The sequence below is a fragment of the Amphiprion ocellaris genome, chromosome 21 (genome assembly GCF_022539595.1).
Source record: "Amphiprion ocellaris isolate individual 3 ecotype Okinawa chromosome 21, ASM2253959v1, whole genome shotgun sequence".
In the NCBI taxonomy this organism is placed as follows: domain Eukaryota; kingdom Metazoa; phylum Chordata; class Actinopteri; family Pomacentridae; genus Amphiprion; species Amphiprion ocellaris.
The window spans coordinates 7916321-7943365 of record NC_072786.1 but is presented as its reverse complement, the minus strand read 5'-3'; the positions used below and the strand labels follow the sequence as shown (position 1 = coordinate 7943365).

The following is a 27045-nucleotide window of genomic DNA, read 5'->3' as shown; positions in this document are numbered from 1 at the left end:
TTTGGCACAGCAAGGGGCTAGAAGGGGAACAATAAATCAGCTGGGTTTGTGTCGGGTAGATTTCATTTCAGGAAGAAACCAACTCAGTTTACTACGAGCAGATAAACACACTGAAAGTTCCTTTTGCCAGTGTGTTTTGTTACACATCAAATTCATTATAAGAGCTGCAGCAATCAATTGATTAGTTTTCATCTAGTAAATTAATTCACTATTTTAATAAACAATTAATCAGTTTAAGTGATTTTTAAGAGGAAAAAAATTCTCTAATTCTGCCTCCTTTAGTGGGAATATTTTCAATTTTCTGTCCTCCTTTTTGACAGTAAACTCAATATCATTGGATAGAAGACCGAATAAGACATTTAAGGTCATTTTGGGCTTTTGGAAACAGTGATCGTCGTTTTCTGACATTTTATACACCAAACAACTAATTGATTAATGGAGAAAATAATCGACAATGAAAGTAATTGTTCCAACTCAACTTCTTCAGCTTAAACTTATAATCTGCGACTTTTTAAAATAATTGATGAATGAAGTCACTTTTAAGGCAAAACTATTCTCCAGTGTGATGAAACAAATGATTTAAATATGTAGACTTGGACCTAGAGATTGTGATTGTACTTTTCTTCCACACAAAATGATAACTGGTGAGATAATTTTACCATTAGTTGACTATAAAAGTAATTATATTTACAGCCCTATGCAACATACAGTATTTACTGTCTCAGTGTAAGATTATATAGATTTTATAGACATTAATCTATGTATTCAGAACATTTTTAACAATGTTTTAAGCCATTTAGCTTTGAAAAATCAACATCAGTATCAAGGTATTATTGCTTTTAGTGCTGAAATTTGATTTCTACTGACATTTCTTTCAGGAGCAGGTTGCTACATGCATCTGTTCAATTTTAAAAAAGGAATAATTGTGTTAATTTTTGAGGAAAAAATGCTCTTTAAACAGTTATCTACATAATTAATCAAAATAAATGAGCAAATTTATTAATCTTAAAAATATTTTTTGAAGATATCAAAAAAGTGTTACAACCTCCCAAAACAGCAAATCAAATTGCAAATTTCAGTGGTTGTAAAGCTAAAAATATTCAATTTAAAATAAGATTAAACTCAACATTTTTCATTTCAAAAGTCTGAACCTACAAATACTTGGCTTTGGTATTAGTTTAATAACTTAAACAATTCAATAATTGCTAAAATGTCTCCTTTGTCATTATTTCACTCGAGAAAAGAGGAAAAATAGCAAGGCGCAATATTAGAGAACAGAGTGAAGACAAGAGAAATGAAAATGAATGAGGAAGCAAAAGCTGTGGTGAAGAGAGAGTGAAGGAGAATGAAGAGTAGAAGAAGAAGAATGTGCTGCTGTGATCACCAGCTGTGCCAGGACTCATCTGAAGCTCACTGGAGATTAACAAAAGGAGACACTGCTGCTGAACTACTGAACGCACACACACAGAATGCACACTGATGCTTGCATATGCACACAATGGACACAAAGTCAGCATAAAAGGTCAATAATTACACTTTCAATTCACCTCTTTTGCACAGAAGGCCATCGGTAGGCTCGGCTCTGCCTGTAGGCTGCAGATGAGTTGTTTGTGTGGATCAGGTGGGCAGCAGATGGGCGAGTGGGTGAGAGCAGAGGAGCTGCCAGACTGGTAGTAGCTGTCACTTGCTGAGTGTAAAAACATATCAGTGTATCTGTCTGAACGGCTGATTTCACTTTCACATACCGAGACATATGCGGGCAAGCATTGTTTTCAGTAGAGGTGGGATTTTCTATGCGAAACGGCACATTTCTATATTAAAACCACCAAATTCAGTCATGTTTTCATCAAATATTACCCTTATGTGGTTGGATTTTTTATTATAGGTTTTGTTTAAGAAGGAAAAGTGGCATCAGTATTGTACGGATTTGACAAAAAGTGTCAAGAGAGTAGAAAAAAAATCAAAATAATTTAAATCCTCTAGGGCATATGGAGATCGACTGTATATCCTCTTCTTTTTTTAGCTGGAAACAAAGGAGCAATGTTTAAATCCCAGCAGTGTGAGCTTAATTCACTGTACAATAGGCTTAAAAATAATATTACCCCCCCATCCAGCAGAATCTTTGTCACAGCTCTAAAATGATTAGTGAGGATTTAGGTCAAAGAAGCCATTAAAGAAGTCCCCTTATCACGCCAAACATCCGATTGGTTCAAGGCACCAGCGTCACATGACGGGTGTGAACCAACCAGCCTCAGCAGTGATTATTAAAAGATGTTTTGACAGGGTTTAATTGAATCTGTAAGCTTTGACTGATTATTTTTTTTCTTTGCTTATACGCTGCTGTGTTGAACTGCATCATCGCTTTATTTAGCAGATTTTTTTTTTAACCTCTGGCCATGAGAGGAGATTAGTTTGATGGGGAATTTATCTGAAGGCCTTCATGCATGATTTGTAGAGTGTGTAATTATGTATTGCTGTTAAAGCTGTTTCACTAGACCAAAGCAGACGGCATCCGAACCACACCTATATAAGACCCTTCTACACCAGTACAGTGAAAGTAGTGGATTTTCCTACATCTTATGGTGGATTTTTCTCCAAAGAAAGTCGCCCTGTCTGGTAATCAAGCACCTCCAGTTTGATCGGGTCTGAATAAGTCCTTGATCCTCCTCGTCTGACCCCAGAAAGAAGGCCATTCCTTCACCGAGAGTCCTCTGCTTGCACTGAAAGAATGTCTTTGTAGCAAAAGATAAACTTGTGCAGAAAGCAGATGAAGAGGACGAAGAACAGAGCAAGTTCTCAGCGCTGAAAAGCCATCCATCAGCTTAAGTTGCATCTGCTAACTGATAAACCAATTAAAGACAGACAGAGCCTCATGTTGATGGGCCTTGCAAGAGGACACAACGAGATGCATCTGTCATTTTAAAGCCTTTAATACTTGTTTATTCCAGCTTTTTATTTCATTTGTGCTGAATGAGTGACTTGCTAACATGCTCAAGCTATTGCAACAATGCATATGCTTCGCATTTCACCAGTGGATTAGCTGGTGCTTAAAATATATTGAATAATTTATTTTAAAAAAATGACCGTAATACAAAGTGTGTTTGCAGCTGTAAACAATGCATTAACCCATTTAAATGTACTTTCAGCATTTGTTTTGATATCAGCTGGCCTGATGTAGAGCAGCCTCTGTGGGACTATGACTTACTGTAAGAATAAGTCATTTCCTTTTTATTCTTACTCAGCATCATTTGATGCATCTGGATGTCCGCCCGTATGAGTCAATGGCATTTCACATCAGTGATTATGCCGCACTCTGCCACTCCGTCTCTTTCACCCTTGAAACTGCTGCGCTGGTTGTTTTTTGGGGGTTGCCAGATACTCTGCATTGTCCTATCAGAGCTCGCCTGTGTTACTCACCTTGGTTTTTTTTGCCCCCTGACACAATCCATCCCCGGCTGCTGTCTTAGCACTTTAGCTTATTGCAGTTTGACGTGAGATATAGTATGAGACAGCCCCACTTTAACCGAAGATGTCTCTGTTGTCTTCTGGGCACTCCTCTGTAGGCTTGCCGGGAAATATTGTTGATGTTTTGCTTGATTTTGCCAAAGTGAATTGTACTTCAGTTTGTTTCTTGGGGTTTTTTTGTGATTCTGTGTGGCTGGCACTAATCAAAAGAAAGAACAGATTGTGATCAGGTATCATTTTCTACTGAATTAGCTTCTATCTGTTCTGCGCTCTTTGCTTTCTTGATCTGTGTTCTGTGGGAAACAGATAACCTTGATGTCCCTGCTCAGATTGTGAAGATATACAGTGATGATACTTACAGCGAGATTGAAATCAGGCAGATTACCTGCACAAAGGCAACAGAGATGTAGTTCTATAGGCAGTTTCTGATTTACGTATCTATATGTGTATGTTCACTTGAAGGAACATCAACGAGAATGAAGGGCACCTTCCAACATGTTCTCATCCATACAATTAGCGAAACTTCTACTCATCCTTCAAAAATCAATTTAATTTTCAAGAAGTTTTGCTGTAATCGGTTAGATAAAGTGACTAAGCACATTTATTTAAATACCGTGCTTTAGAACTGTTTTGAAGTACTTGAACTTTACTTGAGTATTTCCATTTTATGCTGCTTCATACTTCTACTCCACTGCATTACAGATGTAAACATTAGACTATCTGCTCAACTACCTTCATCTGACAGTTACTTTTAAGATGAAGATTTGAGCGAATGGATAAGATAACTACTTTTTTTTTAAAATGCAGCACATTGTCAAAGAATAAACCAGTGGCAATGTGTAGATGGCTCAAAATTCAGATGTCTGAGTTGTTTATGGCTCCACCAAGTAGGGATTTATCCCTCTCAACTTCTCACATGATTTAATTTCAGTAAATATTCAAATAATCTGATAACTCACCATCAGATTAGAGAAAAAAAATCCAAAAACTAAAAACTGATTTTGGTATCAGAACTTTGTTTTTTTTTTTTTTCTCTTTTCCCCATCATTAATCATGTAACAACCGCTCAGATTGATTTGCTGTTCCTGTCAATAATACTGTACTTGTAGTAGTTTAAACTAGCAGCTACAACAGCGACATGCTGCTTACACACTGATGCTTAGTGAGGCAGGCACTTCCGGGTTGGTGAGTAGAGTGTTGTGGGAGATTAGCAAGTAAAGGGTCACCATGACAAAGCCTTCTGTGAGGCTTAATGGCTATAAATCTGATTCTATCCTTAAATCTAGTCGAAAAGAAATACATTTAGCCTATAACCTGGTTGAATTTGTAACAGCTGTGTCTGTGGCTCAAGTGTTTGCTCAATTATTATTATTATCAAGTAATCAAGTATTGATTGATATTGCTGCAGAATTTACAATTTTTTTTTAAATTTACAAGTCTGACAGGAGATGTAAATAATGAAACGGGCTGGGGTTCTTGTCAATACCAATCAGTAAAACATTGCCAGTCCCAGATAAACCATTTGTCATTTGGAAGCAGGAACACTATGGTACATCCAAATCTCCAGATCGTCCACCCATCCATTTTCTTATCTGGTGGCAGCAGGCTAAGCAGGGCAATCCAGACATCTCTCTACCCATCAACATTTTCCAGCTCCCCCTGGGTTGATCTGAAGGCATCCCAGACTAGATGAGATATGTAATTCCTCCAGTAGGTTCTGAGTCTACCCCGAGGTCTCCTCCCAGGCATCTAGGACCCATCCTAATTAGAAGCCTGAAATACCCTAGCTGCCTGCTTTTGACACGAAGGAGCTGCAACTCTACTCTGAGCTCCCTCCGGATGTCCAAGCTCTTCGCCCTATCTCAAAGGCTGAGCCCAGTCACCCAACCGAGGAATCTCATTTCGACTGATTGGGTAGCGATCAAAGGAATGAGATCATGGGTACAGAGCTCATGACCACTGGTGATTGAAGGGTAAATTGAAAGCTTTGCCTTCCGGCGTAGCTCCATCTTCAAGACAGTTCCATGCAATGCACGTATTATTGCTGATGCTGCCGCAGTCTTTCTGTTCATTTCAGTCTCCATTTTTGTATCACTCGTGAAAGAGATCCCAAGATACATAAATGTCTTTGCTTGGGGCAGCAACTCATCCCCAAACACCGAGAGACGAATCTCCCAGTTTCCAGCAGCAAACCCTGGCCTTTAGATTTGGAGGTCTTGTCCCTCAAGATATTCTGCTGTACATTTTCCTTAGAACTGTTTGCTTTTGTACCAGGGCACAGATAATTGACCACGTTAAGGACTTAATTGTGAACCAGCAGCTCTAGTTTTGTTATGACAGCCATATGTTTCAATGATTAGCATCTCTTCCATATCACTGAAGTACATGGCCAGTAAAACTGCCCAGAGTGTGACATCTTTTTATTCTTTTTGTCATTTTGACCTTTATTTGATAGCAGCAGTTGATATATTGAGCTAAAAATCAAAGCAAGTGAAATCATTTTACTTGAAAGCAAGTTATGTAAGTGTTTTTTCCAGCTGACATCAATATGATTGCACATTTTCCTGTGGAAATGTCATGGACACAAGCTTGTTGTGCCATCAAAATGACGTTACAAAATATGACATTTGAACGCATCCACATTTTTTTAAATTGTAATTACTTCCTGCCTTGAAGGGATGCACATGGATCTGCACTGCGCCTGTTTGCCCAGCTTTTCTTTTCCCCCGTGTCTTCCCAGCATTTTCCCACCGTATGCACACTGCTGGTATTGACCCTCAACCCACTCGGTCTCTCCTCCACTCTCTGCTCTGAACCATGACTCACAAAGCCCATTTAACCTTTACCCAGCTAAATACAAGCCAGCACTTGGTTTCTACCCACTGGCTACAGACACCAAATATTTTTTGGGGTTTTTTCTGCTAGTTTTTTTAATGGAAATGTTGGGAACACAGCTCTTGGCTTGGTCTGTTTCTTAGACCTACTTGATATTCACAGCTAGAGACCGTCCATGTCTATGTATTGTATATCATGTGAAGTATGCGTTCTTTCTTTTTTGTCCACACAATAACCCAAGACAAAAAAGAAAGATGAGCAAACAGTCTCATAGAGCCTTGGTTTTGATGACTGCGGCAGCATAGGAAACCCCTTTGCTTTGTTACATATTCATTCGAGCCAGCCATCCATTGCAGCTATGTGATATATTACCTGGGAGATATTCTCTCTACAAAAGGCCCATTAATAAGTGGAAGAGCAGCTCCTTTTCTAAAATGGGTATCACCTACTTTTCCCATGGTAGTTTCCTCTGTGCACACACTCACATAACCAGCTATTAGGTGACAAGGGAGTGTCCTGCAACTGTTGGATCACTTTCACTGTCACAGTTAATGCCACTGTACTTCAGCATTGTGTGTGACTATCTTAAAGTGTTTGAAACTTTCAGAAATCTGTCCATCCCTCTCTCAGTAGACACATAAGCACTTGACTGATATAGCCTATAATTAGTTTAACTACATTTTATTGGTGGTAAATAATGCACAGCCTTGATGTAATGTTATTGCATTTTGCGGCTACCCACCTCCTTATCTGTAATCTCCATTTGCACATATCGATTTTTATCCTGTCTTCCAAGACTGTTTTATTTTTTTAGGGAAGTCGTGACTGATGTGTGTGTACCTTATATTAGAGCAAAAGGAATACAAGGTAGCATCAACTTGCACCCTCTTGATAACGGCAATATTTTCTTTACCCCCATACGCATGAAGTAATATAATGGAAAAACATTAAAAGGCACGTTGGAGTGAAACTGCAAATTTTTGAAACTATGGAGTGCAGACAAACCCCAACCAACATTAGTGCAGGAAATAACAATGTTCTTATAATTTGTGGTATTGTGTCGAGACTGTAAGAGCTGCTGATTCAACTTGGGGGTCAGTTTTGAGTTTGTCTTTCCAATCTTGTAAAATAGAGATGAAAGAGTTACTAGGGAAGCATAATATTGGAGTTTTGCTTCGATTCAATATGCCAATACTTTCCGACTCATTTTGAACGAATACCATTATCTGCACATATACTGCGCACCTAATTGCAAAGGTTGTTGGGTTTCTCCTGTAATGGAATCAATGCATTATTATGCCTATTCTCATTGTGATGAGGGCTGCACAGTGGCTTGGTGGTTAGCGCTACCGCCTCACAGCTGGAGGATTCATGCCTCAACCTGAGCCTGGGATCCTTCTGTGTGGAGTTTGCATGTTCTCCCTGTGAATGAGTGGATTTTCACTTGGTGTTTTGGCTTCCTCCCAAAGTCCAAAAACAAGCTGAGGTTAATTGATAATTCTAAATTGTCTATAGATATGAATAGATGCGAATGTGAGTGTGCTTGTTTGTCCTTTTGTGTAGCCCTGTGATACACTGGTGACCTGTCCAATGTGTCCCCTGCCTTCACGCTAAGTCAGCTGGGTTAGGCTCTACCATCCCCGCGACCCTAATGAGGATTAACCCTTTGATGCACAACATGGGTCAAAAGTGACCCATATTCAATGGAAAACGGGTATCTCTTGACCCTTGTTGTGCATCAAAGGGTTAACAATTGTGTAGACAGTGGATGGATGGACATTGTGATGGGCGACTCGCAGATGCAGACATCAAATGCAATGCTTTTCAAATGTATGCTTTTACTGGGCATCCAAGCATCCATTTTCTACCTGCTTCCAGGGTTGGATTCCCAGGCCAGATGAGATATGTTATCCCTTCAACAAGTCCTGGGTCTGTTCAAGGGTCTAGTTGGATGTACCCAGAAAACCATCAAAGATAGGTGCCCAGTAGACAGCCGAATCAGATGCCTGAACCACCTCAGCTGGCTCTTTTCAACATGAAAGGCCAGCGACTCTACTACTCTTTACGCTAACGCTAAGGCTAAGCCAAGCCACCCTGTGGAGAAAGCTGATTTTGGTTGCTTGCATCCAGGATCTCATTCTTTTGGTCACTGCCTGGAGCTCATGACCACAGGTGAGGGTTGGAACGTAGACCAGCTGATAAACTGAGAGCTTTCCCTTTCAGGTTAACTCCTTCTTCATCATGATGGTGTAGCACAACAACTGCATTATTGCTGGCACTGCCACTGAGCAAAATAGTACTTAAACTTACACACAAAACATGCCTCGTGTATTTATGATGAATTGAATTGTAAACTTTTAGCCAGATGCTATTTTGGGCTCATGCTGACATTATATTTTAAAGCCTTTATTGGATATACCACCGATGCCAATATCATAGTGCATCCCTAACAGTTAATATGTTTAGCAATTTTATCTGTAATATTTTCAATAATCTGGTTATTGCTTATGAAACTATTTGGCAAACATGGCACAATTTCACCTTCTACGATGTGCATATTTGTCTTGCTTTGCCCTCCTACAATTTTAAATAAATTAGTTCAGATTTTGTGCTGTTAGATTAAATAATGTCAGCGTTTGTCTATTTTTTTTTACAGATCATAGTTGGAATCATTGAGAAAATCATTTTACAATGAAAAAAAAATCTTTTCAGTTATAAAGCCAGTGATGTATGTATCAGATTTTGGCCATCATTTCTCTTTGATAATGCTTTTTTCTCCTGTTGGGTATACTGTTTGTGGTCCGATGATCTTTGAGCTTTTTCCCACATGATGACATAACATTGCAATGCTTGCAACTGGATGCAATGCCACGCAACAATGACTTCAGACTTTGAATTTCCACTTGAAATGGCTCAACAGATACATGATGAGTTGCCTTAATTTGTTAAATTACATCGTAAGGTATGGTTTGTCCCAACTCTAGTCAGTGGAATGTAGCGGCAGAAGGCTGCAGATTGGCCTTCATCTTTAGTTCTTTTTGCTGGAAGAAGCTCACAGTCATCAAACTGACCAGCTCAAGGTCTTTATTGTTAGTTGGTTCAAGAGGAAGATAATATAATGTTCTTGGCTAGTTTGCAACACAGGATTTGTGGGATCCCTCTGGCCACGAGAGATGATTCCTGTTTGAATAATTGATGTCCTCTCACATATATGTGCTAAAATATGTCTCTTATCGTCTTGTTTAGAAGCACCGCTACTCTTTTGGTGAATCAAAGCCAGGCCACAAAATACTGTACAGACTAATGAATTATGGAGCACCTTCCCTATTTCTTGTCACTTGCACTCCTCTATGTTTTGTTTTAGGGTCAGATTTGGTTTGGCTGAGGATAAACTGTCCTTGTTCTGAATCAGGTTGTAGATTTGCTTGTTCCTTCTTTTGTCCAAGAACATACTTTTCCCCTCGCTGTCAGCTTCCTTTTACTTTCAGCTGACTGTGATTAGGCTTTTCTCACCCACACCGGAACACTTCCACTAACACACTGACCGATAATGTGGATCAGGTATCCAAATCCATAAGTGTCAGGACAAGAGGTTGTATTGACATCGAGATTATTGATCCAGGGATTAGGGTTGGGGACCCGCAGGGCATCAGGGTGGCTGAAAGCAGAGCCCCCATGTTTTAGACAGCTGTGTGATCCCTCACAAGCTCATTAACACCGGCTGGATGATAGAGCTGAGTGGGTTAACTCTGTTTATCTTTGCCAAAATCCCTGCAGTCATTTTGTCTGACGGAGCCTCCTCCGGCCAAAATGAGGAGGATTCAAGTCTGACAAGAGCCATGTTTCACTGTGGCGGATCTGCATTCCTGCACAATATGTCACTTACTACTGCTGAATCTGAACACTGAAATAATAGTTCCATAGTTGTCGTGATGTAAATATTCCTTAAAGGAGCATCACCTTTAATAGACTAGTAAATCAAAAATAGGACACACATGGAGTTGTGGACTGTCCCAATGTAAACCCTGTTCTGCTTCGCTCAGAGCTACACTCATTAGTTCAGACAGCATCTGTTTTTAGAGTAGCAAAGTGCTGACTGGGGCTTTTGTATAGAGATAGCTACAGCCTCTCTTTTACAGCTGGGTCCATGCTGTCTGGCCTGCCATGAGCTCAGCACCACTGGCCAGACAGGCAGCCGAGCACTGAATAGCGAACGATTGTGTGTACGTGTGATGGAAAGCTACTAGTGTCTGCTGCTTTGGAAGGTCCATTACAGAGTCTAGATATAGTGTTCATGTAAAGCTAGGCTCTGTGAAATTCTCCTCCCAGTTTTATTGATTTCGGCTCAGATTTTTGGCATATTTTTAAAGGACAAGATGCGAGACAAGAGTTGTAGCCATTTAGTCGGTGAGATGTTCTTCAGGAAGTGTAGCAGGAAAACTTAACTTGAAGTTGAGTTTTTTCATCAGCTCTTGGATAGATCTCCTTGTGTTTTTATTTTATTTTGATCACCTAAGTGGGTCAGAGTTTTGCTACGTCACACTTGTTTTGTTTGCAGGTGTTGGTCCAGCGAAAGAGAAAATAATAAATTGCACTGTATCTGCTGAATATTCTGTGTCAGCACAAGAGCGTTCCTCAGATCTTCCATATTATGGTTGGTATGCTGTTAGCTTAGTGGCAGCAGATGCACCATTAGAGTCAAAGCAATAACTATTTGTGTAAGGCAGGGTGATTAAATATTAGAAATGGCTGAGTAAATCAACATGAAAGCCAATGTGCAGTTAAACCTGTAACAACTATTTTTCTTCGTCAACATTGACCATATTACCTTATACTGATCAGTCATAACATTTAAACCACCTGACTAATATTGTATAGGTTTCTGGGGACTCTGGGGTTCTATTATAGTGTCTGGCACCAAGATGGTGAGTCCCTTAGGCTTGGTGGGTTTTGGGGCCTTCGTGGATGCTCAAGTCAAACTGGGATCTGTGGAGTTTATAGGCTGGGTCTATGTCTTGGACTCTTGATCATGTTCCTCAAGCTGTTTCTAGGCTGTGTGGGAGTACACATTGTCCTGCTTGCAAAGGCTGCTGAGATTATGGTTCATCTGTGAAATTACGTCCGCATGAATGCTGGGATCTATGGTTTCCTAGCAGAACGTTGCAGTGCAATGAGGTGAAGGTGGAGATGGATTTGTGCTCATCTGGTGAATATTCATCCAGTTTTTACCTCACCAACTGTAAAATATCTGGATCTTTAGCTGCTACAGGTAAATTCTCTATAGTAGTAAAGTAAACACTATTAGAGGTTTAATTGATTTAAAGTTGCTTTTGGTCTGACATGTTTTAGATGAGATAGTTTCCACTCTGAATAGAACTTCAGCAAAGGTGATTTAACTAATTTAAGTGGCCTGACATTTCAAAATATAGAACAAGCCAGGCTGAAGTTGATATTATGAAGTCGTCTCACCAGAGATGAAGTGGAGTTGATTATAGCAATTTGAGGAATGTGAAGAGATTGGTAGGTGTGAAAGAAAAAGCACTTGAATTATTGATTTCTTTTTCTTCCTTCCAAAAGCCTTGAAAAGGTGTCAAAGGATATATTCGGTCCTCTTTAGTGCCGAGATTGGTGTCAAATAATGAGGTTACTGGGACACACAAAGAGAATCTATTATCCGCAGTGGCATGAATGGATCAAATTAGCTTAACAACATGGTGCCATTTTTATCCAAATGATTTTAAAATGAGCCGGCGTGCGATATTAGTTGCTGTGGTCCCTTTGAGCGTTTCAGGCTGATTGTCGGGTTTGTTTTGTCTGCTGGATTTGCCTGCAGGCCCATGTTGTTTCAATGGCAATTTGTTTAATGAAAATCAAGGCAAAGATGGAAAGCAAATGCAGGAGCTACAAGTGTATGCATATGTGAAGCTACGTGTATGCAGCATAGGGATTTATGAGTGTCCAGTCCATGCTACAGTGCCTCTGCATAACCACAGCAAGGAAGCAACAGCATCACGCTGTTACTGAACCATGACAGCATCCAAATAAGTCATACCAGACTCTTGTAATTTGTTGCTCAGGTGAGGTCATGAGTCATGGCAGTTCCATAATTCACAGAGGCCTCAGGAACATTTGGCTTCCGTGCCGTCATTAATGCTGCTTTTGTTATCCCGTAAGTATTAACGAAGCCGAGAACCTCAGAGACAAAAGCCAAGGAAGGGCACATGAGATTTATTTGACCTCAGGCCTCACAAAGAAATACAGCACTTATCAATGCAAAGGCAAAGCACACAAACATGTTAATTCAAGCTAACACAAAGACCCCGGTTAGTGCATAATGCGACTGTTTGGACAGCGCTCTGCTTTGTTTGCCTGTTTCAGAAGTGGACTGTTAATGTCGAGTTCAGCCAGTTTGGTGAAGTAGATGTTTCAGAGCTTTCATGTTTAATGAAGGCCAACTGCTGAGTGAAGTGTAATTAGTCACTTTGCATTAGGCGTGCACATTCACAGACACACACGTGTATAAAACTGAGTGTAATCCGCCCTACATAGCTGCAATTCACTGTTGTTGCTGTCACTTGATAGTGCCCAAACTCTTCATGCTGTCAGATCTACGATTCTGCATTTTTAACAGTGATGCAGTTGGAGTTTATATTCCAAACCTATAAAAGTACATTAATATAATAGCAATTTTCTTTGTCACATACATTTTGGAGAATATACATCACGGCTTGGTTTCCATTTAAACCGGTTCAGCAGCTTTTTTTGCACACCACCACAAGTCATAGAAAGGAGGTCGGAGTGGTCGACTGGATGTCCAAAATAGTGAATTTTACCATTGGAGTGGGTTTATACTGTGTGTCCCACATGTCAGTAAACCTCTACAATACTTAGAAAGTTCAGAGTTGTCAATTAATACCAAAAAATTTCTCGCATTGTGCTTAAAGTCACTGTTGACTATTTTTAGCCAAAGATGGTGATGTTTTCCTTACTTTTCACAAGTATTTGAGCTGCTTAGACATGAAAAAGCTCACTTTGTAATAGGGAATATGACAGTGTATATTGTGGGAAAATCTAAATTTGCCAAATATGTACTTGTTATTATACTATGGGACAATATAAATGTCCCTATTTAATGTTATTTTTTAAAAAATATCTAAATTAGACTATTTGTCATGACAAGAAATTGTAAGAACAGAAAGAAACTGCATTTTCAACTTTCCAATGGTCTTTAAACTACTCATTTGCCACTTGCTCTTCCATCGTCTATGCCTAAAATTGTGATTTAATCAATCTTGTTTAAAATTTTGCCAAAAATAGCCCGTTTGCCCTAATCAGATTCTGTGAAAACTAAAAATGTAGTGCTCTCTGACAAAAACAGGAAGCCGTTAGTGACTCAGATGCAACTAAAAGTCTCATGACAAAAATTCAGGGACTTTCCAGCTGAACTAGATTGAGTTGCACGAAGCAGATAGAACTTAAATATGGAACAAATTAAAATGTAAGTATAAAAATATCTATAGTCAATTGCTTTTGTATTTTACATTTTTCTGAAATTTTCTTTTATTAAATATGTCCAAATTCACATAAATGTCCATTATTAAGATACAAATAAAAGGAAAAACAAAAATAAATAACTCAGATATGTTGTACAGTGTGTATTTGTGACATTTTCTGTCAACCAGTCTGCAAGAAGGGAAACTAAATAGCTCAAATTCTTTGAAAAAAAAAGTTACTGTCTTTAGTTCTTGCTTTGAAGTTGCACTTAAACAGCCGTAGTCTCCATTCGAGTAGCAAGTGTTAGCTGCTTGTCGTCATTTCTTTGCCAATCCTCTCCAACAATGACAGAAGTAAACAGTGTGAGATGTTCCTTGAAGCCCTGTTTTCTGACTCCAATGAATGACTTTCTCACATCTCATGTCCACACACCCATTGGCCAGTGCAACACAAAAAGCAAAATATGCCAAATGTTTCTTTTCACAAATGAGGCTCATACTAACGGGGAGACATAATTGCAGGAATTTGCAACTGTCTCTCAGTTTGAAGGTTGAAAAAAGTGTATCCAAAGTGAATGGGATGTCAGCTACGCAGACGGCAACACCTGGGCGTGAGACAACTGTCTGTCAGTCGGGGCCCGAAGGCTGTTTCCTTCAGTATCAGACACTTACCATCTGTGCATGATGAGATTTTGCTGCAGCCCTGGTTACTTATTACTTGTGTGTGTGCATCCTGTTCCCATGTGCATCTGTCTACATGTTCCTATAGTCACAGCAAATGATAAATGACCTTATTAAGATGGGTTGCCAGGTTGGGTTTAGTGCACCATGTCATTGTGTCATAAAGATATATTGCGCCCTTGGTCACAGAGGCTATAAATTATTGTTTGTTTTTTCTTAAAACAGTGGAAACCAATTAGACATTGACAAACAAATGCACAAATAAAGCTTTCTGTAAGCTGCTAATTTTTTTTTTTTTTTTTTTTTTTTTTTTTTTTTTTGATGGTTGTGTTTAACCTTCTGAACCCTAAATCCCACTGGTGGGTTTGAAAGTAGGTTGTCGTGCTGTTGTCTTTTTAAAAAAAAAAATGTTAAAAATGACACCATTTATCAGAGCCAGACAGATTAATTGAATTTTTACATTTCAGATTTCTCGAACTTCCTATTTATAATGTGCTGTTCTATTGAAAAATTTAACCGAATTGTGATTTTTTTCATCAAAATCACTTTATTCGACATATTTGATTTTAAAAATGGTCAAAAATCAGGCATTTGCTCTAACCCAATTCTATAAAAATCAAAAAATTCTGTGCTCTTTACTGCAACTATGAAGCCATTAGTGACTCCAAGCAACAAACTTTGATTTGACCAAAATTCTGACACTTTACAGCTGGACTAGGCTGAACTGCAGGTAGTGTTTACAGAGAGCAGATAGGAGACATATATGGAAACATATTACAAATGTAAATAGTAAAATATATATAATACATTTTTTCCAGTATTGGTAACACCTTGGATGCTTGGGGAAAAGTTCTATATATTCATTTTTTAAAAATTATTGGACAATATATAATCAATTAAATTCAAGTTAACCTGTTTTCTTTTTTATGATTTATGGCTTTTTAATTGTGTCATAAAGAAATATTTTAATTGCCTCTACTTCTAGTCATGGTTGAGTTGTTTCCACTGAGGTGCTGGACTTTATATTGCACTTTTAAAAATCACTTTATCTGGGACAGGAGCAAGAAACGAGTACAAACTGCTTGGATTTCATTAGATTAATCCATGATATTCTGTACTAAAGACTCCACCGTGAAAGTTCTTGACTGACTGAGACACTTTCTGGTGTTGAAAATACAGATCAAGACATAAAAGGAAAAGTAAAGTCATGCTGCACTTTAAAACGTTCCTTTTGCTATAAACTACCACTGTCTTTTGCACTGGTATACTAAGTAGTTTTCACGTTTTCACCAAGCCCTAAAACAGTTAACAGTTTAGGATGAAAATTAGAAAACTGCAAAAGTCTTTTTGAAGGTATGACTACTTTGAAAAATGCCACAAGCCAGTGTCAGGTTGGCCTTTCCAGCTGCGTTTGAAGTCTGAGCTGTTCAAACCCATACATTCCCTTTTAACGTTTGTGTGCGTTACAGAGGGAGGGGGTTGGTTTCCATGACTCTTCCAAAGGTTTTTAATTTTAACAGTCTGGGAGCATCCTTCAGATGACAGACAGCACACACAGTCCAGTCCCACACAAAAAGAGAGCTGGGTTTAATCAGAGAGATTTACTGCCTCCTCAAAGTTCCCTTCCAGAGGTTAAAGGGACAATCCTGGCAGTTCCCACTCAATGCCACACAGTGCACACAACAGAGTCATCAGGAATGTCAAACACACATATAGAGGAAGATAAATCAAGATTAAGAAACAGTAGGAAGGAGCATATTTTCTTGTGCTGATCCTCTGCTGAGCTTTCTGCAGCAGAGTGGAGCGTATTGTAAAAACGTCCAGGTATGAGATCTCTGGGGATCGGATCCAATCATCAGCCTCATTTCAAAGCTCCAGCAGAAGGAGAGCATCAAAGTGAAACAGAGAGAGAGCAGAAACATGGCAGGGATGGAGAGAAGAGTGGGAGGTCCCGAGCAAAAACAAGAAACAGGCCGACTGTAGAAAAAGACGGACTGCTCGATCACCATGAATGCAGATGAAATACTTCACCGTATGACTCCATTAAATCAGTCACAGTGAGAAAGAGGCCTGCCATAGAGTTTGATTTCTATGTTAATTTCTGGATTTCTGCAGGCTGTGCAGGGAGGGGGAGCGACTCCCAAGGCTATAAACCCTCATTTAACACAAACGTGCATTCTGAGGACCTTTTCCGACGTTTGACTTCCATTACAGAACACAGACCTCTGCAATAAAGCACCATATTTGGATGGATTTCTATATGCTGCTCTACAAGAGATACAGCAGCTGCTGTAGTCATCCTGCACTTCTTTTTTTTTAAGATGCAAGTACAATTAAGTAAAATATTGGACATATATATATATATATATATATATATATATATATATATATATATATATATATATATATATATATATATATATATCTTCTACATTACATTACATTATCTTACATCACAGTTTTTAATAATTAAAGTATAAGGGAACTTTTAACCAGTTACTCCAGAAACCAGTTCAGATTGACATATAAAAATGCACTTACAATAGATACCGCTCTGGTGTCCTTCTGTATGAAAAATCAGGTTCTAAAATATCTTAAATATGTTACACAGTATGACACCATCTTCAACAACAATACCTGAGGCTTTCGCACATTGCTGTAGAATATCGCTGCTCCAATTCATCGCCCGCTGATTCTTATTACCTTGAAATAGTTTGATCCCTGTTCTCTGAATAGGAAACTCGCAACGCATTTTCTCTGCGTGCAGGTAAAATAGTCGTTCTAAAATGTGTTCCAAGGTAATATCTAATGGAGGAAAGCAACCAAATTATTTCAACGCCACGAATCTGAGATACTTGAAGATTAGTCACACAAAGGAATGTGATGTTTTTCAAAGCTACTGCAGCTAAGGAAGAGAGAAAGAAAGATGTATTAGATAATGGAATGCACAGATTTTTCTTTGTAATTATTGTGTTTTTTCCGTTTGTGAATGCGTAATATCATTTTCATATTTTTCTTGATGCAGTGGCACTACTGTCCACATGACGTTTATGCCAAATAAGCTAATTGAGTTGAAAATGAAAGAAAAAGAGCAGCACTTTTTAGCAACTCAATTGTTACTCACTCAGCTGATCACCGTCTGTGGTCTGTTGACTGAACACTGGATGACGCGAAACTACATTCTGCCTGTCACCGTCTGTTGTTGCATCTTTTATTTAGTCTAAAATTAGAGTAAACTGATAAAAGCCCTGTGCTTTGGTGTGTCTATTGGAATTGATTGGTGTTGACTTGATTTCTTGTGTCATTTAGATTTTATTCCAGTTACCATTTTATGAAATTTTGCTTATTTTTCCCATTCGCAAGCTGTATTTGTTCAGCTCTAAGTTAAGACAGAATGGAAATCTTGCACGTGTTGGCAGTTCTCTATTTATGATACTCGCTCATCATTGATTTTTAATGCTAAATATACAATGTTAAGAACAGTTTAATAAATAAATAATTATACACCATCGATAGGCTTCAAATAGAGCATGTGTGATGGTTATTGGTTGATCCTGCTTCCTCCGATTGACCAACAGCCCCTAAGATCCTGATTGCAGCACCCTTACTCAAGAAACTAGGCTGTACAGTACATTTCTGCAACTACTATCACCATGGTGACAGTTAAGCAGAATGGCACAAGAGAGCTCAGCAGAGCAGAGCAGGACTTGGCCGTCAGTGACATGACATGTCAGAAACGCAACGAAAGAAAAAAAATGCTCACGCAAAGCGGCACCCTTGGAAACCAACTCATCTGAGGCAATGACACAAAAGGGACGTAAGGGAAAGCAAAGATGGAGACAGATGAGAGTGGAAATGAGTGGAAGGCGATGAGAAACAGAAGGCTGGAAATGAGAACGTGAGGAACAAAAGGCTTGTTGACAAGAGAGCGCAAACAGCGAGCGGTATGGACCTATAGGAAGCCTGGGAGACGTCCAATATTGACTGCATATCTTCTACCAAACAGAGTGGAAAGGCAGCAGAACAGAGGATTGAGGCCTCCTAATATTAGCAACACTAGTGGAGTCGGATTTCTCATTAATTTAGGACAAATTTTCCTTCTCAGGCTTAAAGCTGTGATGAGGAACACAAAAGCTTTGTGTGACAGCAAAGTGCAGATATTCAGTCGCTACATGTGTCTGGCGGTGCAGCAGAAACCGAATGGGATTAAAGGAAATGGGATCACTTTTTTTTTTTTCAATGGTGGATCAAAGTCACAGCATGAAGGTTGGAGCACCTCGCAGCCGTGCGGTCGGTAAATCCTGCGACAGAAGATCCTCAAAAGAAAGATCTCAACCGGAATCGGCAGGAGATGGCATTACTGAGATTGCTATTTTTAGAAAATATCAAAGAACACGTTGACCGGCGTTTCATCTCGCCTCTGATTTTAAAGCATTTCCCCCCTCAGGGTCTCTGTTCATACATGTTGCAGTGGGTCAGGCTGCTTTCAGCTGTCAGCCCATCAAACGTGGTATTTCGTGTCAGTATCGACCCCAGTTCTCCTATAATTTGTGAGGAAATGCATCATTTTCCACCAACAGAATGACCTTTCTGCATGGATAGAACACCAAATAGCCTACCAGATGTTGAATCCCCAAGCCTCTGTTTGAAATTAGTTTTCTAATTAAAGCTCCAGACCTTACTGAGTATCTGATTATACCAACGAATTAGATTTTGTATGTACGATATCTATAGAGTAAAACACAGGATACTGTAAGTTGTATTAAATGTCAAAATGCCTCTTTAGCCAGTAGTTTTACCTCATCAAATAACATTAACCATTATTAATTATCCATTTATGCCCAAACTAAGTTAGCAAGTGGCTTCAAACTAAGTGTTGCTCAATAGGGAGGTGTTTTTCTCGTTCCCATGCCGATGATTGGTGAATAAGAAAGGCTGATGACCTCCGGGATATTTGGGCCCAATATACGTTAAATGTAATGTTTTAACAGCGTGTCATATCAGAGAACCCATCATTCATAACTAGGCCTCTTCAGTGATAAGAGTGGCCACAACTGAATATGTAAAATAGAAATAGTAAAGATAAATTAGGGCACTTTTTTCTGTTTTTGTCGGATTGACTCAGATTGATCACTTTGTCTCCTGCAGTTACATCTCCTGTTCTTCTCGGCTTTCTTAATATTTCAATGTTTTATCACTTTTATTGACCACTAAGGTCCAGATCTACAAGCATTATTAATTGCTGTTTTCCAGACTCTGTTTCAGGTTAATCTGTGGCTGCCTTCTAACTTAGCCACTAGCCGTTAGCATAGCCTTAGCCACTATGTGAGTAGCTAATTCCCTGGTTTGTGTTTCTTGTTGAATTTTTGCAGTTTCTGCTTGAAAAACATTTCCGAGACCACAGAGTGGCGACAGACAGAGAGAAGAGGCTGCATCAGACGTGAAGTAGAGCATTTAATTTACTGATGATCGACCAATAAAATTCCAGGTACCGATAATCGTAAAAATGCTGAATGTCATCCTCAGTAATCAGCCAGGTTGATAATTGGTCTGTCCCTACTTAAAACTATCGACATGTCATCCCTACAGAGGTCATTTGTATTGAAAATTATTCATATGAATTATGTACTTTATCAGCATATTGAGGAAATGTTCACTAGGACAATACAAAACTCACAAGCATGATGCCATTGCAGATAAAGTTTTTATCATTATACAGATGTTGAAGTTACAGTTTAGGATACTTTACAAGCATTTGTGAAGCTATACAATTGTGATTTTGTTGCTTATTTCTCTAAAACTGTTTAAGCTGTCAGTAGATGCTATTTTTAGTTTTAATATTAAGACTTTGGAAATGATGAATTAGGAGGCTAAATGCCCTAACTGTATTTTCTACTGCTAGTAATACTGAGGTTTGAGTGTATTTGTCTTCTTTATATCAATATAAATCAACTTGGAATTATACTGTGGACACTAAGGCAACATTCAAAGTAGTATCTGCTCACATTGAATGGGGGAAATGACATGGGACCCACTTCATGTGCATATTCTTGCGCTTGTTTGTAGGAATCAGGTGAAGGTAGAACTCGGTTGGCAGCCTGTGCAGTTTAAGCATGGGTTAAATGTGTTTTTCGGGCAGCTGCTACTGTCGCTGATCGCCGAGGCCCCTCAGCCTGAGGGATTACACATTTCTATTCACGCCTGGGGTCACTTATTCTGTCACAGTCACAAAAATTCCCCCCTTTGTACCAGACACACGGCCAAAACATTCAGAGTTCTGCAGCTTACCGGCTCCCAGTGGATCCATAAACTCAGGAAGCTAATTGAAACGGGAGATATGTAGTAAATCACAGTGATATTGCACAACGCCTTTGGATGTAGAGCTTTTCTAATCAGACATAGTGATCAAACAGTAAAAACATACAAAGGTTTTCTCCAGAACTTACACTTCACATAGATGCTGTCGTCATAGGGATATTTTATCTCCTTACTGAGACTATTTTTGCTTCTTCTGAGAGTTCAACCAGATTCAGAACATTTACTCAAGACTATGTAAAATACAGCGCTTGTTTAACTCCTTTCCTTCCAATAAAGTTTGTTCAAAATAGAGTCAATGTGGGGCAGGAATCAGTATATTTCCCTCTGTGACTGTAGTTCAATAATCATTAGCTCAGCTGCTAGCTTCACACTTGGTTAGCTGGTGCATTTTTCAGCTTTTGCAGCATTGAATTACACTAAGTTAAACAGTCGTCCACACATTTTTATGTAATGTTTTATGAATCATGTGCATTAATGCTATTCACACACCTTTGATCAGTAGATATTGTGTCTTCTGTTTAATATCTCAACCTCCTTTGTCAAAATATTCTGAATTTCAACCATGTGTCATATTAGACAGAACAATACTGGCTTCCAAATGAGATCAGTGCTAATAAAGTGAACGTCAGAATAACTTATAGTTAATTTAATAGATTTTCTAATGGAAATAGACATTCACATTTTTGGAAAAGACATAATTTCACATTCTTGCCAATAGTTAGATAAGACTGTCACCACTGTCATATCTGCTAAATATGAAGCTACAGCCGGCAGCTGCTTAGCTTGGCATAAAGGCTGCAAACGGAGGGAAAACGGCTTAATTTGGCTCAGTCTGAAGGAACCGCCTACCTGTGCTTCTACAGCTCACTAATTAACATGTTGTATCGTAATGTTTTAGTTTATCATCTATCCTATGGGACTGTTTCTGTAACAGGAAAAGCAACTTCTTGTAGTCTTGTCAAACTCGCATTTTTAAACAAATTTGTGCAGATTAACCCTGAAATTTCTGGGTTTTTTGTTGCTTCTCTGGGCTCATTTCTCACACAAATATAAACACCTGTAACTCTATGGAAACAACACAACCAGGACTAGAAATTGAAAGAACTTAGAAATGTCTATTGTGCAGTTTGACCCAGTTATGCCAGTAATAATAATGAAAACAAAGAAACAGTCAAAGTTGAATTTCTTTGATAATTAATTTTACAAAAATTAACAAAAAAACAATTGAATCAGCATTTTTCCAAGGTCCCACTTGTGTTACTAATATTAGAAAAAACATTGTGGCTCTTCATATTGTAGATATTTTATTATTTAGATTTTTAATTTGTTTCCATACTGGTCTCCTATCCGATTTGCATAAGCACCGCCTGCAGTTCAGCCTAGTTCAGCCAAAAAATTCTTGAATTTTAGCCACATGGCTGTTGGTTGCAGTTGTGTCACTCATGCCTTCCCAGTTGCACCAAAAAGTATAGAATTTTAGTTTTTTACAGAGTGTGGCTAAGGCAAACATTATGTATTTTAGAGAATTTTTAATTATACACGCAGAATAAAGTGATTTTGATCAAACATGGCGATGTTACGCTTTCCAATGGAAAAAGACGTATTTAAATGTAGATAATCTAATAACTCAGCAGTTTCTGGGTGTGATGAATGGTGTAATTTTTGCTTGTTTTTTTTTTTTTTTTTAAGATAACACGGCCTTTAAACCCACTGGCAGGTTTTGGGGTTCGGAGTTTAAAAAAATGATGCTTCATGCTAAGATGAGCTAACATGTTGCAGCACAGTGACAGAAGAAGCATCCATGCATAAATGTATTTCCCAAAATGCTGAACTATTTTTTAAAAGAAGAAGTTGCATCCTCCACTGCTGCATGGTGTCCTCGCCTGTATGTCTCTTTTGGTCGTCTCCATGGCAACGTGCTGGCTCATGGGGTCAGCTCTGCGAGGTTTGCTCTTCTGCCACCTCCCAGCCGTCGTCTTCTCTCTCTGCAGCTCTCTCCTCCAGCCTCCCCCCTCTTCCCCTGCACTCTGGTGATGAAGCGCTTTTAGATTTGCCTGTTAATAATGCATGTTTCTGATCCCCACTCACGCTTCATTTTTTCATGTTTGTTCCCCCTCTTCTCTCTCAGACACTCCTTCCTCCATCATCCTCGCTCTGCTTCTCCTGCCACAGTTTCCTGATGTCAAAGTGCCTTCCTGTCTCCATTCATTATCATCCCACACTCTTGTTTTTTTTTTGTTTTGTTTTTTTCCCCCTTTCCCCTCATCTGCATCTCCTTCCTTCTTGTCTCGGTTCAATTTGTTTCAGTTCAGCTGAGATGAGATCGATGCAGCTCAGTTCAAATCGGATCAGTCCACCTTGAATTCACTGGATTTTTAGCATTTCAGACCACTCAGTTGATACGCTTTAAGTTCAATTAGAATTAAATGCTGGGTTAATTTAATTCTAAAGGTGCTGATATTGCACATTGAAAAGTAATCGTCCCTTCTTTGTGTGTCTGCATCACAGCTTGGGGTTGGGTCATTGGAGTTCCTGTAACAGCAGTCACTCAGGCCTTCCTCATCTGTTTTTATATCACCCGATAAGTTCAAACAGCTCAACCTCACTTTATTAATGGCTCCTCACATAATCCGCCATCTTTCTCCTCCGAGCTAACTACAGTTTTAATGGCTCCACATCTGAACAGGCGCCTCCGTTCTTTGTCCGTCACATTTGTTTTGCTAATGTGAGATGAATGGAGGCCCTCTCTAGAGATTATGATAATGCATTCGCGGTCATGAAGGGGAGCTTGCTTGCTGGAGGTGGAGGGGGGGTTCACTTTTTGTGTGTGTTGGTGGGTAACCTTTCAATTGTGCGTGTCCCCTGCTGGAGGTAAAAGTAATAAAAATGACAGGAGAGATTTTGGTTATCGATCGGGGGCCTCGTGTTCGGCAAGACGCACTCATTTAGTGGGTTCCCTGGAGAGAGACGCTGCGTGACGCTGGATTTATATGATGAATGAATTGATGTCTGTCTGCTTTGAGGACGAAATGAGTCCTTTGTCAATTAGAGGTTCTTGAGTGCGTTCATCTGCTTTCATTAGATGAGCTCATTTTCTAAATATTATTTTGGTCAACCAAGGACTCCAGTACTCCATTAGCAGACTTGCTCTTGCTAAAAATGACTGATGTGGCAAAGGTGAAACATTTCAAACAGTCAAAGTGCAACTTAACTGCTTGTCCATCTTATTTTATTAGGCAATATGTGGGTGCAGATTTGCATAAATGCAAGTAGTGATACAGGCAGGATTTACAGTAGTAATAGTATAGTTTTTATATTATAATTTTCATTTCTAGTGGACACTTTGATCCCTAATCCTTAATAGTAATAGTGAATATCCACAGTTTTAGAACAGATGGGACCATATTTTCTAATGTGGGCTATTTTCTTCCTCCTTGTTCCAGGTTAAAACCACCTTCTGAGGACAGACAGGATCCGAGGTTTAAATCCACACTGGTGAGTCAAAGATTGCTTTTGAATCTACTTCCACTCGTTTGCTTGTTTTTTTGATAGACTTAATGTTGCTATTAACACTTTGAAACCCCAAAAGACATCAGTCTCTTTGAAAGGCAGGTCCTAAAAAATATATTTAAAAATGCCATTTACCATTTATCATGGCTACAAACTGCAAAAACAGAAATAATCATTGGATTTTCAGCTTTCCGGCAGTCCTTACAATTTACAATTTCATTTAGCTTTTAACCAAAGCGACGTACATCTGAGAGTAGATACAACACAAACTACTAGTCCTTGAACTACTCATCTGTAATTTTGTGATATTTAATCAAAATAGTTTTATTCTATCATTTAAAAATGCCACAAATAATGTATTTGCTCCAATCACATTCTGTAAGAATCAAATAATTCTATGATCCTTGGCACAAGTCATAAAGTCATTTGTTACTCAACTGGGACCTACATTGATATGACAAAATTTCTGATTTGTTTTGGCTGGACTGCAGTCTGTACTTTCACAGAGCAGAGAGAAAACAAGTTAAAAATGTAATTGGTAAGATCACCATTTTTTATCAGCAACATCTAGTGGAAAAATGTGCATGTTGACTCCACATTTTTTTTTCATTTTTTTGTAGAATCCATCAAAAGAAGTGCAACTTCTGTTTAGTCGTTTTTCATGATTTTGTTTGTTGTTTTTCTGCCTAACACAGTTTTGAATTCACTCTGCTTCTAGTCATGGTTGTGCTGTTTCCATAAAGGTCTTTAGGACTTTACATTGCAGTGAAAAATGGGCCACCAGTGAGTAAAAATGAGCCAATAAATGTCCAGAAACTGCTTGGGGGTGAGAGGGTTAAGCTGTTGTGGTCATTGTAATTGGCTCTGCATATAACCATCACTGTAATGATGTTACGTACAGTATCACAGAAATAGGTCAGCAAGATTCAGTGACAACAAAAACTGCTTATACTTTGCATCTACTCAGAATGCAACTGCAGCTGTTTATTCTGTGCTCTTGCGTACTATGTACACACTGATGTTACTCAGTGTGTCAGACAGATGCACCTTCCAACTCTCCAACCTCAAATTCAGGACAGCTTCTGGACTTTGAACACAATTTCTGCTGATGTCATGTCTGCCCTTGTGCATTTTATGTATGTATTTTTTCCTCTGCTGCTGTTGTGTTGCATTAAGCATCACCCCGAGGGGTTTTTTGCTCTGCACACAAAACCCTAGATTTTATACTAAACGTGAGTAATACATTATATCAGTTTCTGACAAATTGAAGTATATTTCTGTGTTTGGAAATATCCTCGAAGGACCTTTTTGGTGACTTTTCAAAGTGTTGCAGATGCTGGCTGTACTTCAAATGAGAAAGGTCAGTTAGCATGGATGAAAAGTGCTGAGTGTTGAAGCGTGAGTCAGAGTCAATGACTAATTTATACCCTTTGCAGTCTTGGCTGCGCCTTTGTTTGTATCTGCAGTGTGCAGTCAATGGGTAGTAAGTTAGCAAACCAAGGACTGTAGCTTTCTGCTTGGTGTAACCTCTGTGTGGCTGTGATTTAGGATCAACTGAGGTTGTTTTGTGCATTACAAAAAAAGTATATTTGATGCTGAAAAATGACGCATAAGGAAAGTCAAGTCAGTGAAGGCTCGTGATTTGAAAGCCAATGAGATGCAGAGTGTTTTTTAGAGTACAATCAAATGTAATCGGGATAGAATGATTATCAGCCTGGCGAATTTTTGTGGCCGATGCTTGACATTTTTCCAATTATCGGTATCGGTATTTTTTAAAATAAATTTAACGCCCTGCTTAAGGTGTCAGGACTCAGAAATGTCTCTCAATCAGAAACTGCAAAACCTGAACAAGAAACACAAGCCGCTGTCACAAACCGAGAAATTAGCTACTCTCATAGTGGCTAAGGCTATGCTAACGACAAGCAGCTAAGTTAGAAGGTAGCCACAGATTAACCTGAAATAGAGTCTGGAAAACTATAATTAATCATGCTTTAAGATATGGACCTCTGTGCACAATAAAAGTGATAGAACTGTGAAATATTAAGAAAGTAGAGAAGACATAGCTGCAGGAGACAAAGTGATAAACCCCACATAGACAGAGGAGAGCGTCCTAATTTAATCACTCCTATTTCTATTTTACATATTCATTTATAGTCACCTTTATTAATGAAGAAGCCTAGTTATGAATGACAGGAACCTTATACCACATGCTGTTAAATCATTACATTTAATGCATATCGATTCCAAATGTCGGCATTTCTTGAGCACCAAGAATCGGCTTCAGCCCTGAAAAACCCATGAATGTAAACCTGCAAAAATCCAACATTAATTTAAAAAAACAACACCAATATGAATACTGTCTGACAGGGTGAGAGGACACTAGGATTTCCCAGCATGTGCTTGAATATGACTAGAAAAACAGGAGCCACATGTCCTGGCATCACCTGCTGCTCACCTGCTGCCAAACACACATACATTGATGCTGTTTAACACACAAGAAATGGAGGGAATTTTGCAGTTTGAAGCACTAACATATTAGATTACGTCTGAGAATTGCACACAAGGGAGGGGTTTTCCATGGCCGTAATTCCATTCCATATTAATCAATGCACATAACAAGCCACTGTATAGCATGATGCATCCACCTCGTGCACTCCCTATAAAGCATATTTTTCAGCAGGGAGCAGTAGTCTCAGTAAGTAGAGCTGACGAGTATTACATAACACTTCACTACAATGTGTCC

The 27045-nt window shown here is 38.9% G+C and overlaps 1 protein-coding gene across 16 annotated transcripts in view; it reads left to right on the top strand.

Moving 5' to 3' along the window:
- Window positions 1–27045, top strand: part of nrcama (neuronal cell adhesion molecule a) — a 74038-nt gene that overhangs the window by 5248 nt on the left and 41745 nt on the right. For 14 of the 16 annotated variants that reach the window (XM_055006581.1, XM_055006574.1, XM_055006572.1 and 11 more), the window contains exon 2: window positions 24236–24287. The gene's annotated coding sequence lies outside the window, so the exon portion shown is untranslated. Of the gene's footprint in view, window positions 1–19846; window positions 19963–24235; window positions 24288–27045 lie in introns of all 16 variants that reach the window. The other 2 variants (XM_055006569.1, XM_055006571.1) reach the window with 1 other exon arrangement.